We start from the raw sequence: 16,038 nt of genomic DNA, 5'->3' as shown, positions 1-16,038 counted from the left end.
ACGTCCCTCCGCGTTTCTAAGGTGGAGTTATGCTTTTACATCCGTGGGATAGCGGCGAGAGGGAAATAATCGTCTCCGTTTCGTTTTTCGTGCAATTTTCCGCATGATATCCGAAGTATGAGCGACAACCGAAGAAGAAAGGTGGAGAGAAAAGTGGGAGGGAAAATTACAAGTAATTCGAAACAACAAAGAGTAGACGTCCGATAAACGCGAGGAAAACGTATCCGCCGCGCACGTGTATTTACTTCGCGGTAATATTTCGTCGCGTATGTTCCTCGACGCCGAATTTAAACGGAAACAGCTGCGCGCCGGTACAACTGCGCGACGCTTTATCAATGAACAACGAAGAGCTACGAAGGGTTGCGTATTTTCTCGACGGCCTATTCGCCGCTTATTGCGGTCCGCGAAACAAATCTTCTAATTCGTTCTTTTCTCTACAATTGAAGGCATCCTCTGCGAGAGCGACGCAGACCCGTCTGACGGGTTTCGCCGGCGTGTGTGCCGAGGTGTATCCGCGCGGAGGTATATTAAATCCGGTATTCAACGGTAATCATTTCGGAGAGTGGAACAAAGTGTGTACCGGCGAAAAATCTTGACGGGCAGCCGGGATACGTTCCATCGGCGGATAAACGTCGGCCGACGTGAAAATCTCACGGATGACGCGTGCGGCAACGACGTGACGGCAGATCGACGAATTTTTACTGCGCCTCGGTGATGAAAGAGGACGTTTCCGCCCGAGAAGAAGCCCTTCCGCTTGAGTTGTCGATAATCAATCGAAACGAACCGCATTTAGTCTGCGGCCGGGTATATAGAACACTGAGAAATACTTCCGAGTAACAACTCATTGCGATGTAACGAATATCTGCCGTTACACAACACACGCGCGCTGCAGGCAGCCTTCCTTTGTGCTATCGATCGCTCTAATATACGCTCGGGATAATCAAGTTTGCGTAACATTTGTTACTTCCCCGTCGTGCAAACCGGGGGGAGTACGAGGGTTGCAAATAACGCGACGATCTGCGAAAAATTGTCCGGAGAAAATACGCTTACGCGAGACGTCGGTGCGAAAAGTGCTACCTTCGACGCGGCGTTTAGCCGACCGTTCGTCCGTGCGGAGGGAAGTATCATTTCGCCCGGGCACGAGGAAATACAAGAACATCTCGGCTCGATCGCCTTCTTTCGTGGAAAAAACTGGCCTATTCGAAAAACGGGGGGGGGGGGCGCCCGTAGCTTCTTGGAAATTGACTGACTTTCCTCCCGAGTTGGAACGAGCTTCTACGAAAGTGCGTTGAATCGCCGTTCGCAATCCGTCGTGTACCGTCAAGTGAGGCGTACGTCGCTCGCACGATACGCACAATGGTGACGTCACTTGGCTCGCCCGGCCGGCGAATGAAAGGAGAAGCGTGCACGCTCGTGCAGCGGCGCCCCACCCCTTTCGCCTACCCCTCTCGAACGATCTCTTTCCCATCGTGTTCCCTACGCCATCGCGACACTGTCGCCGAACAACTCTACCCCGCGTTTACGAGCAGAGGGCTAGTGATTTTACACGACTGCAGCGATGCCCGAGTAACCGTGTAAATGCAACCGTGTACCGCAATCGATACCACTCGATACCGCCTCTGTCGTTGTATCTCGTGGCTAATCGAATGATATCGACGCGGTATTGGGATTCCCCGATGTAATTTGGATCTCGTCCAGTTTATGGAATGTTAATACCGTCTATCGTGCGCGCCGGTTGATCGGATATTAAAGGTGTCCGGCGGGTCCTTTGTTCGCGCGAAGATCCCGAATCGGTAAGTAGGACTTGTAAGTAAGAGCTTCCGTGCGCGGATAACGTATTTAGTGGAACCCTGAATCAGTCACGCCTTCCCTCAAGGCCTTCTCGCTCGACATTTAGGATTAACTATGCAGATACGAGTATATCAGCCGATATTACTCACACAGCACGCGCGCGGCCATTACAACATATACATACACGCATATATATATATTTAGCACCCCGGGCGGGCATTAATACGTAACTCTTTATCATTCTCGTAATTTGTTTGCGAAGTATTCGCGCCGCGAAGAAAAGCGACGCGCTAATCCTCAGGTAGCCGCGTAATCCGGTAAGAATAATGGGCCGTATCCTCGCGGAATACTCAGCGCTAAACGTCGCCGTAAGTCTCTTAGTTTGCATCGGAGTGTACAGCGGGGCATCAGCGGACGGAAATTTAGAACTAGACAGCCGCCGCGTTTAGCGCTAAACTCGCGCTGGGAACGCGCGCAGTGTGTATGTAGGTCGAACGTTACTCGAAGTGACGATCCGAACGGCGTCGCCCCGCGCGGAGTGGCCTTTATTTACGAACGACAGTAAAATGATTTTGGCAGCGACGCGGTATATGAAGAGTGCGGTGTTTGTCGGCCTGTCTCGATTATGTATGCGGAGCGTCGTGGGTGGGGAAGGTTGTCGGCACTGCCGAGCATCTGGAATGGAGTGCGCGCGCGTAGGAGGGAAGGGGGAAAGGTTGCGCGCGGTTGGGAAGACGAAGACGGGGAGCGGCGAGAGAGCGAGCGAAAGAGAAGAACGAGGCGGCGAGAGACGCACGCCTGCGGGGAGACGGAGGGAGATAGCGCGAGAGAGCGGACGGATCGAAGGAGACGGAGATAGAGGGAAACTTTACGCCGGTCCTCGAGGCTGACCGAAGTGGAGAAAGACAGACTCGCCACTGTGTATTATGTGATATTGGGAGTTCAGAGGACCGACGAACGGGTGTCCCGGGAAAAGGACGGACGATGAGGGAAAAATACTGTATCGACGGAGGATCATTTCTGTGTTTACGGAGATGCGAGTCGAAGACGCCTCCGCATTGATATCGGATTACCGATCAAATCGGAGCTGCTGTTGACGCCGCTGTCCGGTGGTACGCCTCTCTCCGCTTAGCATCAATCTCAGACCCGTTCGAGAATCTAATCGCCATTATCGCGCGCCCGCCGGTACGATTTGCGCGATAACATCGCGGCGGGCGCGTGCGAGCGCGCGGTCGTTCACCCCGTCACCGAATTGATATCCGAACGAATCGATTAATCACGCTTCTCATCGGACTCGATCGCCGTCCGAATGTGTTCCAACTCCAGCCGATACCTGCCTATCTACCGATCGCGCGAGCTGCGGACGCGTGCCCGCACGTCGGCCGAAAGTCTACGCCGCGCGAAAGAAGCACGCATCATGCATACACACACACACACACGTATGCATACATACACACCGATCTCGGCGAGACGGAGGTGGAACGGGCGAGAGGGATAGAGAGAGAGAGAGAGAGAGAGAGAAACAGGTGGCGGTGGGTCGAACGGAAGGGAGAGAGTGCCACGCGACGAGACGGACGAACAGAGACGGAAGCGGCCGAGCTGGTCGACGCGAGGGGATGCACCGAGTTGTTCGCAGCGTAGAACGGTGAGGATAGTGCGCTCGAGGCAGGACGAGAGGTGTGCAGGACGAGGGACGTGAGGACAAATGACGACGCGCGCGAGCCGACAGGGCCGTACACGAGGAGCACGCGACACGCGCGTATATTCTCTCGTCTCGAAGGCTGCGTTCACGCGCGTCATTCTATCTTTAGAGCTCGGGCGCAATGAAAGGAATGAGCAACGGGAAATTAATATAAGGAATTAGAAGTGAGATAGTAAGAACAAGTCGTGCTATAGCTTATTCTTGTACACTGCCTTGTACCTAATTTCCTATCTTTAACTTCTTGCTCCTCATTCCTTTCATCGCGTCCGAGGCTTTATTGTTCGTTGCACGCCAAGAGAAGATAGAACGACGTTTACAGCACATGGGCGCCCAAAGAGAACCGAAGTGTCGCGCTCGGGACGCGTTTTTTTTTTTCTTCACCGTCACGGAAGACGCGGCTCGCCGGAGGAATCACGCGAGCTCACGATATCGATATCTAGAAAGGAGAGCGCATTCTCCGATTCGTCCTTGTGCGCCGCGCGACATTCCTCCCCGCTGCCGAGTCACGGGATGACGCGACGTACCGGCTCGAAATAGCGTCCGCTCGTCGGAGAAAGAACCCCAAGCCGCGTGATATATTGTCGGGGAAATTTAGGGCGGCCCGTTGTATCGAGGCTCGAGCTTAGAAATAAGCGCCGTTATAGATTAAATCACGATTGTATGAGGCATCGTCCGGTGCATCTCCTCACTTGCGTCGTTTCGGCCGAGCGCAGCGCGACGTTTTTCAGAGAGACGGAATCTCGCAATTCTTAGCCGTTAATCGACGAATGTCGCAATGTACTTCATAAAGCGGCGATTCATGAGTAAATCTCTCCTTTACGTCGTTCCATCCCACCGGTGTCTCAAGCATGGAACACGCTCGCTAATGTGAAGATAAAGAGAGAGAGAGAGAGAGGGGGATATGAGAGCAGCTGGGAATCCTCTTGCAGTTTGCTCGGTCGCTGCCTTTCCTGCTGCTCACTCGCTTTGCTCCCTTTGCAGCTCCGCCAGCCTCGCGCGCTTTAGGGACAGCGCCGAGCCGAGCGCGCTATCGATAAATGAAGTTACGCGTTTCGGCTGCGGAGAGCTTAAACCGCTGCGTAACTTCTGAATAAAAGATGCAGACAAGAACGTATGTACGTGATATCACGTTGTATGAAAACGAACCGCGTGCCGGCGGTAGCAAAAATACGATACGCAGACCGATACGAAAGAATGCACTTAATTGAGAATAAAAGGTATACCGGGTATCGATTGTTTTTTTCCTGTGCTTTCGGGACCCCTCGACTCGAGTGCGCGAACGAGGTAGGAAAGGCAATACTGCAACTTCGTCGCAACTGCGGAGGAGATTTCACGCCGGTCCACGTTAACAACACTAATTTCCCTCGGATCCCCTGAACTGATGTCTGTCAAAATAGACAGCGCGCGGATGGAAAACACTTAATGATTTAGAAAGATGCTACTTTCTTACGCTCGTTTCGTACTTTCTACGTGTATGTAGGTTGCGATCGTACACCCGTGCGTACGCCGAGAATACGAAATTTCAGGAGGAAAGTTTAGCATTACGGAAAATCCCGATCATACACTCGCTCGCGTGTGTACGCTCGCGCGGTTCGTGCGATAAAACGATAAGCGAATACCCCGAGAGCCGATAAATAACTATCCATACATCTATATGCATAACGCAATTACTCGCGGGTATGTTAGAAACGCGCGCGTGCGGATTTCCTATCGAGCAGACGTGACATCCGCGCTAGATCGCCGACTTGTTACATCGATCGGCTCGCACACTCGTAGGAACAAACGTGGTCCCACGGCGCGAACGACACTCGTAGACTCGACAAACGTGATTCCCACCAGCAAGGTGGCCCGCGTAATAAGCTCTCGCGTTTACTGCTTGTCGGTTTACTGTTCGGCCCGTTCGGGACGAAAAGGGATCCAGCGATGAGAGGGAAAAAGTGTGCGCGAGCCCGTGGTGAATGCGAACGGCGGGCGGGTTCTCACGTCTGAGGAAGAAAGGCAGCGTGAAATACAGTGGAAGAGAGGATTCACGGGTGCTCCGCGGAGTTCTCTCTACATTAACGGCCGTGGACCATGCTCGAGGTTCGAGGAACTAGCAGGAGGAGGAGGTGGTCGAGGGGTAAACGGAGCGGCGGACGGCACGAGGGACGAGCGAGGGGTTAGGGGGGGGGGGTTGGCGGCGAGAGGTGGAGGGAAACGGTAGTAGGTGCGGTATAGACTGCCACGGGTGAGACACACTTCGTCCACCGAAGTGGTATATAGGCGGTGGAGAGAGGCGAGAGCGCGTCGAGAAAGGGTAGAGGCGCGCGCGCAGGGGGTGCGGGCAGGGGATGGCGACGGGGGCTAGAGCGGGTCAGACGTTCCATCGTTGCTCCGAGCAAGATGGGCGGCGGTGGGCGAGCGGCGAGCGCGGCAAGGGAACAGTAGCGGGAGAGGACAGGGGGCGATCGAGAGAGAGAGAGAGAGACAGCATCGGTAGAGCAGGTGGCGGGGTGGGAGGATCGTGGGTGGCAGCTGAGTACGGAGTGATAGGGGAAATCAGTCGCGGTTCGAGTACCGCCGCGAATGCACGTGAACGACGTCTGTCGTCGCGTCGCTTCTATCTCTCTCTCTCTCTCTCTCTCTCCCCCCTCTCCTTCTCTCCCGCTCTCGACCCATTCTCTGTCATTCAACTCGCGGACGCTCTCTGTCCCTCTTACTCCCCCCACTCTACCTCCGCCTTTATTCTTCCTCTCGCGCTCTTTTTTTCCCCCTCTTTCTTCTCCTCCTATCTTTCTTTCGTCTTTCTCGCTGTCTGCCTCTCTGTTCTCTGGATATATATGTAAACGTAGTCGCGTACATCCGACCCCTCTTACGAGTCGCCCCGGCTGCGACGAGCTGTAAACGCGTTGTAAGCGCGTAAACGGAAGCGAGCGGGCCCTCGAAGGAGAGGACCTCGGCGCGAGTTGACCTTTCCGGCACGAGTCACCCCGGGAGAAAAAGTCGGCTTATGCCGACGTATGGCCGCGGGGTGGGGAGACAGCCGAGAAGCGATAAGAAATCCCGATGTAAACAGAGGAGAGTGAGACTCCGAGAGAGGGAAAGCGAGAGATAGAGAAAGAAATATACAGAGAGGGAAGCGAGAAGGGGCAGCACGAGACGCGAAGGAGAGGAGCTCGATTCTCTCGCGCCCGGAGCGAGTTTTGATCCTCTCTCGCCGGGGAAAGTCTCGGCGTCGCAACTTCGCGGCCGCCAAGATTTTCCTTCCGCCGATCTTCGGCGCCGATCACGCGCGCGACCCGACGATCGGATAAATATCGAAGTGAGCAGATGGTGAAGAAGAGAGAGTAGCCAGGGGGCGCTCGGCGAGGAGAGGCGAGCGGAGGAGGCCGGAATGCTCGACTTCGAACAACAGGCCAATCAGGCACTGGCCTCGCTCGATGACGACTGGCACCTGCTCGAGGGTGAGCGCACGACCTTCGCAATTTTCTTTTCCCCTTACGTTGCGCCTTCTTCGGAGGGGCGCGTGCGGCGGGGCGATGCCGCATCGTTCGAAATTCAAATCCGACGGTAAAAGAGAGAGAGAGAGAGAGAGAGAAGAAGAGGGTGGGGGCGAAAGAGAACGGGCTTCGGTGTTTCGGGATCACTGTCCGTGGTAGACCTTAGACATTAGGGTCCTTTACCTTCGGTTATGCTGCGAGTTCGAAGAAACCGCGTCGTATCGATCGGTACGACATACCGAGAGACGAATTCGTCTTTGATAAAATGACGAAAGTTAACACGACGTGGATGCGTAAATCGAAGTATGAATTGTATTATCGAAATTACTATTGCGCGATGTTGTAATATCGAGGAATTAAAGGGCGCTGTTGCGTCCGCATCGCCATTGAACGTTTCCGATAACGCCGGCAACGACGCCGATCGCGGGCGGTCGCGCTTTTGAGAGGACGCGCGGTCTCTGGAAATTTGTTATCGGACCGATCAACGTCGCGACACGCTCGATCGGCGAACAATCGACGAGTGAAATCCGCGCGATGTTTATTACCAATCGAATCGCGTCCGTTCGATGAGGTGGAGAAGAGAGTAGAGCGGAGTTCGCATTCACGAGAGGGGCCACGGCGGTGTCATCGGCGCGCGACGAAAAACTGATTTATTGCGGCCGAGATAGTTGCGCATTAATGATGTCAAAAACAAGATATATGACGCGCGTTAATAGACCAGCTCGATGTAACGCGGGACGTAGCACGACAAAACGATTCCTAATGACGTCGCTCGATGCCGTAGCGCGCGGTCGATGCGGCGCATTCAGTTCTGCGATAGAATACTGCCATAATTCAAGTTGCATCTATTTCCGAGGGAGATTTTTCAGCCGGCGTTATCGCATCTCTGCTAAATTGTCTCGTTGAATATTCTCATAACCGCGCATCACCTTGGAATTTTCGCCGCGAGAAGCGGTGGCTCGGAGATCGATGGATTCAACGAGGCAAAAATTAGAGAGGTACGACCCCGCGCGAAACTCCGAATGGTCTGATATGACATTTCTCCTCCGCTCGAAATTACAGTTCGAGCGTTCCGTGTGGTATATCGATACCAGCGTGCAGTCGAGCCGAGATACTTCTGGGACGGAACGGACCCTTCTCGTTGGGCTCGATTTAAACTCTCTCGTCGACCGAGTTACACATGACAGTGTGCGGCACGGGCGCAGCTGCGTCGCCTCGTGCCTCCTCTGCACTCTCCACCGCTCGTCTTTTCTTTTTCGTGTCCGCGGCCGAGCATCTGGAACCTGAGTTTACAGCCGTCCTCGTCGTGATTCCGCCCCCTTACGTGAGAGGAGGGCCGGCGATACCACCGGGAATTCTGTCGCGGTGGTTAAACGAACGCTGCTTAAACCTTAATCAGCGTGACGGCCTGCCCCCTTCTTTCCCCTTTTTTGCCGACGTTTGTTATATCTCTGTCGAGAGGCGCGACGTCGGATAGATTACGGCCATAAAGTTTTACGGAGTACGTAACCCTCGGCGAAACAATGGCATCGTGAATTCGTTGCTTCCGTAGAATTCGCCCGCTCTTTCAACCCTCTGCGGCAAATATCCGCCTCTCCCTGCATACCGAAGCGACCTTTAATCTCTTTTTCTTTCTCTCTACCCATCTCCCTCCCTCTCTCTCTCTCTCTCTCTCTCTCTTCCTGCCGCTCTTCCCCTCATCCGCTCTCACGTTGTAATTAAAAATTGCCGGAAATAAAATCAGACGAATATTTCGAATATTTTTGAGCGCGCTCTTCCCACCCCTCTTCAAGTTTTCGGCCGTAGTGTGATTACGATTACCGCCGCTGCCGCGATTATTATTATTCGTATACTACGCGAGCTCTCTTTGTATCCGATTAGATTGTTTTTGCGCGCGCACGCGCTCGCGTTTTTGCTGATTTAACTTCTAACTAACGCGTTTCCGCCGGGAAATTAATCGCGCAACAGATGGAGAAAAACAGAAGGCTCAGCCCGGTAGCGCGCAACGTCAATTTACAGGCTCGTAAACGCCGAATGCTTACCCGGGTAATGTTCTCCGATTCCGCGTACGTATTTTAGCGTTATCGATTTAGCGCCGATCAAAATGGGTCATTTTACCCGACGAGCGCGCGGCGCGTTGTCGCGTATGCGATCAATACAGCTTTGAGCACATTTCCATCAATATTTTCATCGTCACCCTTTATTTTCATTCCGCAAAAACTTGAGCGCAACCGGCGGGCTCTCGCTTACCGACCCGCTTCTCACCGCCCCGCGCGCCGTTCCTAAACCGTGTTCACCTAAAACTCCCCGCCATAAAGAATTTTTTCCAAAAGTTTTTATCAAACATTACTTTTACCGCGCGCACATGGATTATTCAGCTCGCCGTGCTTCCTTCGCGGCGCACACAGGCGGCGCCGCACACACCCGCGCGACTCGCGAGAATAGTCAAATAGAATCCGCGCTTCAGCGTCGAACCGAAGTAATACTTCGCCACTAACCGTGAACGCGCGGAGATCCGAAAATAAATGCGCCTAGGCTCGGCGCACACGCACCGTCGTTTATTTTTAGTCCGTCGAATAGACATGCCGGTAGAACCGGTATCGATACTTACGCGACGTTAACTCCGGACGGATTGAACACGACCGGCTAATTACCGGACCCGTAACCGAGACGTGAAGGAAAAACAAAAAAAAAAAAAAAACGGATTCTCCGTCGGCGAGATTCCCGCCGGAATCGAGCGTGGTTCCACCGGTAGATTACGACCTACATACATCGCGACCTGAAGTTTCAGGCTGCCGCGGATATTCGCTGCATTGTGCGTGCGTGCGCGCCGACGCTGCGAGCGCAACACGCGATTGTGTGTTAAAAGCAGAGAGGACTCTACCTATGCACTTTCGAAATAGCGACGATCGCCAGCGTCGCAGGAGAGAACCGGCGAGGTACGATAATAATAATCGCCGGGAAAGTCGCGCGATTCTTTTGTTCCAACGGTGAACTCGGATCCACCGAGACCTCTTCGTGCGTGCGTACGAATGCGTGTATGCATGAGAGTGTATGCGCACACGCAAGTATTTCTTCTCTCTCTCTCTCTCTCTCCTTCTTGCTCTTTCTCGGCGTGCAGCACGTGGCACACGTCCGTTATTCTCGTTGCGAGCGCGACACGTCGCGTCGGTGCGCACATTGCGCCACGGACACCACGATTCACACCTGTCCGTCCGTCCGTCCGGCAGCACGGCGAGCATAAATGTCCGCAAGAAGAACGATATCGTGCGTTCAGGCAAGGACCACCTGGCCGACCTGGTACAGGGCCGTATCCGAGCTTACGGCTCTCTTAGGCAAAGTTTACGCGAAGCCGGCGGCGAGCGCGGTCAAACGGCGAGTTAGCTAGCTGGTTACCTTCTTCAAGGGTAATAAAGACGACAAGCCGGTGACTACTACCGGTGCATACTGTTCCGCCGTCTTCTCCATCCCTCTTTCCCCCTCCCTTTCCGTCTCTGCTTTTGTTGCAATAAGCGAGCAAGTGGCGCACTACCTGACTTGACTACCTGCTAGTTTTCTGTATAGCCGGTCTACCCAAGAAAATAAGCTCGTTACTTAAATCTTAAGCGGTTCTCTTTCCTCGGAAAGCGAACCCAAAAGGGACAAGCGTCTATGAGAGCAGAAAGTTAGGTCGTTGTGTCAGCTGTATATATCGCCATTTCGGTTGTTTACATCAGATATCGAAGAACATATACATGTCTTATTTATATTAACATTTTTATATCAATATCCGATGTATTTCGACGACTTTGGCGGTAGTACCGTCTAAATCGGAAGAAAACTTTGCACTAGATGTTTCGCGCATTAACTTATGTATATATGTGTAAACGTATGTGAAAATATATAGCTATATTGCCAGTATTCTATAGCGAGAATCCAAAGGTATAAATTGATTACTGTATTACCATATAATATAAATGAATCAAAACACACGTATAATACATTCATAATTATACCAATAACGCGATCGCAAAATAATGGCAACCAGTCTGGAAGGATACAGTTGATTAAATCTAACAATAAAAATGATGCTTTCAGTCTTGGAATTCGTGCGTTATATCAATATCATTTTCATTCTCCATTTCGATCTTGCCTATATGTCCATGCATACGCGTACATGTATATGATTTTAATAATTTTCCAGTAAATAACGTGACATCATTCCTCGTCGGTCGTAATAAAATCGTTGTTCATCCAGGCAGGATAATCCAGCGGTTTATAAAATTACGTTTGAAATAATAGGTCACACGCAAAACCATTGAAAATGCGAATAATTATAAGTTACGTTTGTCAATACATACGATCGCGTACTGTAATTACGGGAAATAGCGAATTATTATTGACCACTCCCGAAACAACGGGAGGGAGGGGGGGCTATAATTTGCCGGGAGGGGCGATTTTAAAATGCCGCTTTCCCCGTGTTTCACCGCTTGACAAAAGCAAAATTGCCGCTCGTAGCCATTTCGGCGGTGAGAAGATAGCGGAATTCTACAAAAATACCATCGCGTGTTTTTCACTCTTTATTCGGCGGAAAACGGCAACGGAAATTTGCCTCGCGCGTATTATATTTCTTCTTGCCCCGAATAAAACCGTCCGTAATGAGATGAAAACGCCTAAACTCTCGTCACGCGATCTCGACGGTGCGCTAATGCGACAGCTCAGTTCGATTCACGAGGCATCGATTGTTTCCCGCTCGGGGGTCTCCTCCCGAGTGCGAAATAAATACCGAGTTATCGGTTCCGTGTGTGAGTTACGCGAATAGAGTCCGGGTGAGAAAAAGGCGGTTTCCACGAGTCTCTCGAGCGGGCGACTCGTCGTGCGTAAAAAGCCGCTAGGACGGTGAAGATGCTTGCACGAACAAGTCGGTAACTGTGTAATAAAGTTTATTCCGCGGATATAAACGGCGGGTAGCGCGCACAGCCTCGCGAGAATGTACCGCGCCGCGTACAGAGGTATATACGGCTGATACGCGTATCGATTTTGGCCAGGCCGCATTACCATTGCATCGCGTCAAATTATACGGGCAAGAAATCACGCTATTAAATTTAACGGCGAAATTCGCCGAACGCCCGAGGATCGCGGTGTTGTCCGCGCGCAACATCGTACGAATCTGATCGATACGCGGAAAATCTCCGATATATATAGAATCTCCCAACTCACCGAAATCTCCGGTATCGTTCCGCGCCATCGCTATCCTCGCTGTGTGTGTGTGTGTGTGTGTTTATCCAACGCGAGTGCGATAAGATTAAGGTATACACAAATAAGATGGGACCCTAAAATGGAGACGGCGGAATCCCACGGCGGCGTATTGGAAAGGGACGGGGTCGATACGGACGGGCGGTATTGAACTTCCGACGGAAGAAATGAAATCTCTCGCACGTGAGTTTATTAAACGTCCAAATAACACCGCTCGTGTCTCGGAAACTGCTTTTCACTCGTGTCTCTCGGAAACGAAGCCGAACAATGATATTCCCTCTCTCGCGGAAGAATCCGCGACGTAACTCGTAAGCTACCGCCGAGCGCGACTTTGCCACTCGGGATTATTTCCCCGCGATACGCACAATTTGTCGTAGGATTAAAGAGATCTCGGACGGCCGATAAACGAGACGGCGTGCTCGAAGGCCGCGACGTAGTCGTCATCGAAGAGGACGCGCGTGCCTCGTGCGCGCGCCAGAATCACGTTCCACCGGTCGGCCGTCCTCCGTGGAACCAGGTTCTCGCGCGGAACGTACGCACCTGTACTTTCACGGCGCCAGGCTCGCGCGAATGCATATTGCATATACCTGCTCGGCTTCAAAGGTGAACTTACCTGCCTGCACCGGTACATGAACCGCGCGCGCACGGCTCCGAGTATTGCGCTGACACACGACGACGTGTGTGTGTGTGTGTGTGTGTGCTCGTCCCATGAGCGAGTGCAGACGCGCATCGGCGATGCGAGCTACCGAGCGAGCGGACGCGTAGGAGGTTCGCGCGACGATTAAAAGACATTCATTTCCTAAACGCGCGTGACGAGAAACGAACGCGCGACTCTCTCTTTCTCTCTCTCGTCCCCCTCCTCCGCTCCTTGCGAATTTGAATAATGCGTTTACAACAGAGGTTAACGAATCGACGGCGCGACGTTATCATCCCCGACGAATTCGCGCTCGCCGCTCTCGTTCCGCGCGATCACGCGCGTGCAAAATAAGCAATCGATCGGTCGTTATCGACGGTTTCGCGCAATCCGCTTCGAGCGAAAGAGCGTTTAGTAAGAATCGCCGTCGTTCACAGTCGTGATTGATGTGATTAGTACGGATTGAATGTTTAAATGAGTCAATAGAGTCGTATACGAAGGAAAATACTATCGAATCAATCGAACTTCCGACAGCACGCGCTGGAAGTTGGAGTAGATCTTCTTGATACAGTGGCGATGTCATAGAAATATTAATTAATATTTTAATTATTGAAACGATACATGATATAATAATCTCGATGACATTTGCCATCGAATCAAGAAGATTTGCTACGCTGCTACGTCGGTAAATTTTATCGATTCAACGTCATTATTTCCCGCGTATCTATCGCTCGAATCGCGGCTGTTTTAATCGCGACCCACTCGTCGATCTCACGACGGCCAGCCGCTTGATCACTTCGCGAAGTTATTTTTACATACCCGATAAGATATCCAATATTTTATCACTCGTGTTCAGAAAACAATACGCGACGCTCTTCTGCGAAATTGTTCGCGAGCTCGAGATATGTATGATTTAAACGCGGTATCCGCGTTTGCAAGCGTCTGCGTATGCTCGTTCGCAGTTTACGTACGCATTAAACGCGCCCCTCGACGAACGACTTATTAAGCCACCGCCGGTAAATCTTCGGATAAACCTCAAGGAGTCTCTCGCCGATATAAGAACAGTTTTGCCATTTCTTCCGAGATTTCATCGGCCGTCGACTAGATACGTGACTCCTGCGACCTCGCATAATCCTCACGCGAACGGAATATTTATTTCTCGAGCTACTTTCACGTTACTTCGCTCCTGTGACCGAGCGTTACGTAAAAAAAAAAAAGAAAAAAGGCGGGAGGGGGAGGGAAAAAAAGATGCTACACGGACGGTCGCGCGAATAACCGTAGGGGAGGGAGCGAAAAAAAAGCCGAGGAAACCACCCTGATAAATGGTTCCGGAACTTTCAACAGCCGGATTGCCGAAGTTCGTATCAAAGGGATAGTTTGAAAATGAAAAAAGGAACCGGGGGAAACCGGGGGGAAAGTGAGCGCACGCGCGTAAACACTTCTCCCCGGCGGCGGAAAATGATATTTTGCTCGTGATTTTAACGACGCGCGAGCCGCTGGTGCGCGGCCACGAGCGAGCGAGAAATTTGCTGCCCCGCCGCACCCGAGAACCAACGTGTGTCTCTCTCGCTACAAATTTTTTCGACACACACACACACGGTTGTCGCCATGGAGCTGCAGTCGTGCGCGCGATTCAATTGCTGCGGCGAATCGGACGAAACTGGATAAGCGCGGGATAAGAACCGGAGAATCCCGGAACTCGCGATCTCGCTTAAACGATGAGATCGTTCCGGGGCGCGCCTCGCTGGTTAAGGGTTAAGCGACCGCGAATATTCGAGAGCCGGGGAAGTCTCGTATTCCCTGATCGCACGTTGATACGCAACGAGACATTGGCCCAATTGAGGCGAGAATCAAGGCCGGCTATTCGCGCCGTCGTTTCGACCGGCAGACAGACCAGCTCTCTCGGAACCAAGGACCCGCGGAAGTTCATTCGCATCGGTTTCGCCTGGAGACACACGTATCGCCGTACAGGCGCGGCATTGATATCCTAGCGCGAGCTATCGGATATGCAATGTATCAATCTCTCGCTATTCGCCGCACGAACGGTATCGATGCCCGAATCGAAATTTTCATTCTACATTAACCCTCCAGATTCCCGGCGAATGATGGAAAGGACCAGCGGGGAATCTATAGATAATAACGCAATCTATAGATAATGTGACACTGTTTCAGTTATCGTCCTACTTATTCGCTGCCGTTTCCTCCGCGTTGAGTCTTATAAAAAGACTCGGTCTGGAATTATTTAATATTCGACTATTTCTCAGTATTTTATCCGCATTCCATCTTTATGCTTTATGCTTAATTTCATTATTAATCAATCGCGTAACTGGCTTAACTACAGACAGAATATGAAGTAGACGGATATGAAATAATTAATATATTCAACAATAATAATATAAATAATAGGATTAATGGATAAATAAAGAGATACAGTTTCTTTACTCGCAGCCCTCATTATAACTTTCTTCCAGTGGCGTTGGGAATTTCGAGGAGATTTTGAAATTTCAAAGAAGTAAGAAAGAGTTGGAAAGTTAAACGTCGCAATTAAGTGTTTAATAATACTGTGTACCAATAGATTTCAATTTGGGTCCTTCGACAATAATAAACAGAAGTGAAGAAGATATTAGTATTAATCCATAAACATTAATTAGACGTATAAATCAGCATTTAGCAAGATTTGTATTAGATTCTAAGGCCGATATATTCACAATTATAAATTATATACTATCTTAAATTGCAAGCATAATTAACTAGAAATTCGTATTCCTGAACCGTTATTCGGTTGCTCGGATCGATATTTCTTGTAGCATGAAATAAGCATAGATATAAATTCAAGAATAACCAGAGATTCTAGAAGCTATAATTATCATCAAATATTCTGGCCTCTATTTCAACTCGAACATCTCCTCATTTCTCGGCAAATTCGTTAGCTATTCGTTAAAATCGGAAACTTCCTATATATAATAAATAATTTCACACACCAGGAAGTGATAGATTATTACTCACGTCTCCTCCATCCGGGCTTCCCGATCCAGCATCTTAGCTTCAAGTTGCTTCGTCATGGCACTGACACTCGCGTCGATGCGATGTGATCGGAGAAACATGTGTTAATTGGCGCAAGCTAATTTGCCGACGTTATCAAAGCTGAATATTTCAATAGTCGAGTAGTATTCTGATCATCTAACGGGAATTGTAAG

This window comes from Dinoponera quadriceps, unplaced genomic scaffold, assembly GCF_001313825.1.
Source record: "Dinoponera quadriceps isolate SergipeBrazil2010 unplaced genomic scaffold, ASM131382v1 scaffold1425, whole genome shotgun sequence".
Classification (NCBI taxonomy): domain Eukaryota; kingdom Metazoa; phylum Arthropoda; class Insecta; order Hymenoptera; family Formicidae; genus Dinoponera; species Dinoponera quadriceps.
Note: the sequence above shows the minus strand (reverse complement) of the source record.